A 3302-nucleotide genomic window follows, 5' to 3' on the forward strand; every position below is an offset into this window, starting at 1 on the left:
CACATCGTAAGCTAATGCAGTTTCGTTTATGTTGCTGGGCTTTGGAGGCGAACAGAGCACGAAGGGGCAAGTACCATGTCCCCAGGGGGCAGCGGTTTTGCCACTGTTGTGGTCCTAATAGCCGAATTGAGGATGAAAAACACGTGTTATTGGAATGCCCAGCCTATAATGATATTCGTGCTGAAGAGGGATTCGATCATCAACAGAGTATGTTGGAGGCCATGCAATGGGAACCCGCACGTCTGGCGAGGATGTTGGAACGTATGTGGGCTCACCGAAACTCAATTACCCCCTTTGGACGTTAGTCTGGGCTGATGTGCGGTGTTTTTTTCCTTTTTCTCCGTGGCTTTTAGGCGTTGTAGTATTGCCCTTGGGCCCTCGGCTCGTATGGGTAGTCTTACAGGTATGGGGTCACGCACCCCCCAACCATGTAACACACACACATATATCGAATAACAATCGTCTCCCTGTCCGTTGCGGAGCAGTGACCCACACGAACCGTCCGGCATGTCTGCATGCCTACTCCACATACCCGTCCGGCATGTCTGCATGCCTCACGGATAAGTCTATGCTGACTCCTGACTATTGGAATAACACTTCTGCGGCAAGGCTAGCCCATTCGGTATGTCAAACGGTCATCCAGTGGCGACGGCAGCCCTTGCAGGTTGCATAGCAGTTCTTGCTCTTGTCGTAAGGACCTCTATCAAAATGTTTCCAAATGTCGTCAACGGGCCTTCCACCCTTCTTCTGAGCAGAAACACAGTCAATCTCTATGACTTCCGCAGCCCCCAGGTCGGGGCCAGTGGTTGCTGACATTTGACTTAATCTATTAACTCCATAGTGTGAAACGCAGTGTTGGAAATGACCGACACTCATATACCAGTGAATGGTAGCCACAGTAATAGGACCCAACGGGGGTCCGGCGCTTTGCTGGTCTCTAACAGGTTATGAGCCCCAGCTCATCCGTTTGCCCGGTGGTGTTTTCTTCTGCTGTGTGCGGACTTAGCGTTAGGCAAGGATGAAAGTAGACAAGGAAGATTTTTATTTCTCTACTAGCACCTTTCACCTCTTGAAGGAGCACGTCATCGGCGTCCTTCAACGTAAGGGATTAGCGAACGCGATCAGCCCTGTGCAGGCTACGCGCGACGTAGTAACCGACGAGCAGGACCAACGGGCTTTGGGCGTCATTAAGGAATTCATCCGCGTCCTGGAGAAGCCTCTGTACGCGCGTCACGCGAAGGCGTACGACCTGTGGCTTGCTTTGGCGGCGAAGTATGGCCAACAGACGCGGGCTGCGAAGAGCTTGTTAGTTCAAAGGTTAACCCACTTCAAAATGGAACCGAACGAGACCGTCAGCGACTACATCGCAAGGTTTCAAGCGCTTCGACTAGAGTTTGCGGCAATCGATCTTAGCTTGGCGGACGACGAGGCGGTGGACCACGTCTTGAAAGGTCTACCTGACGCGTATGCGATGATCCACACGGTGATAGAGAATGCAACCGACGTAGACGACGTAGAGAAGCTGGAGATGCGACTACTCGTCGAGGAACAGAAGATAGAGACGGAGACCAAGAAGTCGTCCGTAAAAGGAGCTTACAACGTCGCGCGGCAGGCGCCACATAAGAAGAAGGACAACAGGAAGTGTTTCTACTGCAAGGAACAGGGCCATTTGGTCGCAAAGTGTCCGAAGCTAAGGCAGACCTACCCATCACCACTGCCGCCGCCGCCGCCGCCGCCTCCTCCACCACCTCCCCAGCCTTACATGCGTCAACGACAACAACAACCGCAAGTGCAGCCGCAGGCCCAGGGCATGCGGCGGCGACTAGTTGGAGTCATTAACACGCTTGGGGGAACGAGACTGGCACCCGGTGAATGGCTCCTTGACACTGGAGCTGAGGACCACCTGACCTTCATGCCTGAGGACGTGGAGGATCTGATGCCGGTGCGCGAGGGCGAGGGTGTTGTTTTTGAGGTGGCGGATGGGCGGACGGTTAGCTCGATTGGCGAGGGCAGGGCGTTCTTCACCTCTATTCGAGGATGGACGGAATTGTCGGTATCTGTCCATGTAGTTCCGGACCTGCAACACCGCCTGTTTTCGGTCAAAGCCTTAAAGAGAGTCTTCCCGGATAAGGTGGTAGAGGTTATCCTGTCCGCTGATCACTCATACATAGCAATAGACGGAATCCCCGCTGTCGATGTGTTCGAGGAGAACGGGATGTACATCGTGCTTGAGCAGGCAGCGACCGAGAGGCATAAGGCATTATCAACGCGGCGCTTCCTCAAGGAGAGGTTAGACACCTTGCATCGTCGCATGGGGCATCCTAGCCTCACCCGTCTTGATAGGCAGTTGTTTGACGACCTGGCCCGTTCGGAGTCCATATGCCGTAAAAGAAGCCTTCGTCTTGGGAGCAAGATCTGTGAGCCGTGCGTTATGGGAAAAATGACCCGCAGCCCCCATCATTCGTCGACGCACAAGGGCGAATGCCTACTTGATCTCATCCATATGGATGTTTGCGGCCCGATGCCGGTCACGTCGCTGGGTGGAGCCAACTACTTCGCTACCTTCTACGACGATTTTAGCAAGTACTCCGAGGTTCGTTGCGTTCGCGCAAAGAGCGAAGTCCCCGATGCTGTTCCTGAGATCTTGACTAAGTGGGAACGGCAGACTGGTCTAGAGGTTCGTTGCGTCCGAACTGATTGCGGCACGGAGTACACCAACGATCGCCTTGCCTCCTTCTTTTCTGAGAGGGGTATTGTGCATGAGAAGTCGGCCCCATATACGCCAGAGCAAAACGGAGCAGCAGAGCGCCTGAACAGGACTTTGCTGGAGCGTGTGCGGACCATGCGAGTTGAGTCGGGCGTACCTCCGGAGCTCTGGGGAGAGGCAATAGTGACGGCCAACGCCTTGTGCAACGTGTGTCCTACGAAGGGGACTGTACAGACGCCGTGGGAGCTGTTTACTGGAAAGGCCTCGGACGTGTCTAAGCTACGGGTATTCGGGTGCGTAGCTTATGTACAGGTTCCAAGAGCGCTTAGAAATAAGCTTGACCCAGTCTGCGTCAAGGGTATCTTAGTTGGCAACTACGGGACATGATCCGACGGGTCGGTAGCCAAATACGGCAGGCGCTAACAACAGAACGCCGGAAAAGCATAACCGCAGCGCGCCGTCGAACCCAGCATCTGATCGCCACACGCCCTCGACGGGCTCACCAAGGCATCTTCAGCAAGGATGAACTCGAACGCGGCCTGCCTGCGGTGAAACACCCGGTCTCCGGTAAAATATGCAAGGAACCCGAATCCAT

The sequence above is a fragment of the Volvox carteri genome (genome assembly GCF_000143455.1).
Source record: "Volvox carteri f. nagariensis unplaced genomic scaffold VOLCAscaffold_6, whole genome shotgun sequence".
Lineage (NCBI taxonomy): Eukaryota > Viridiplantae > Chlorophyta > Chlorophyceae > Chlamydomonadales > Volvocaceae > Volvox > Volvox carteri.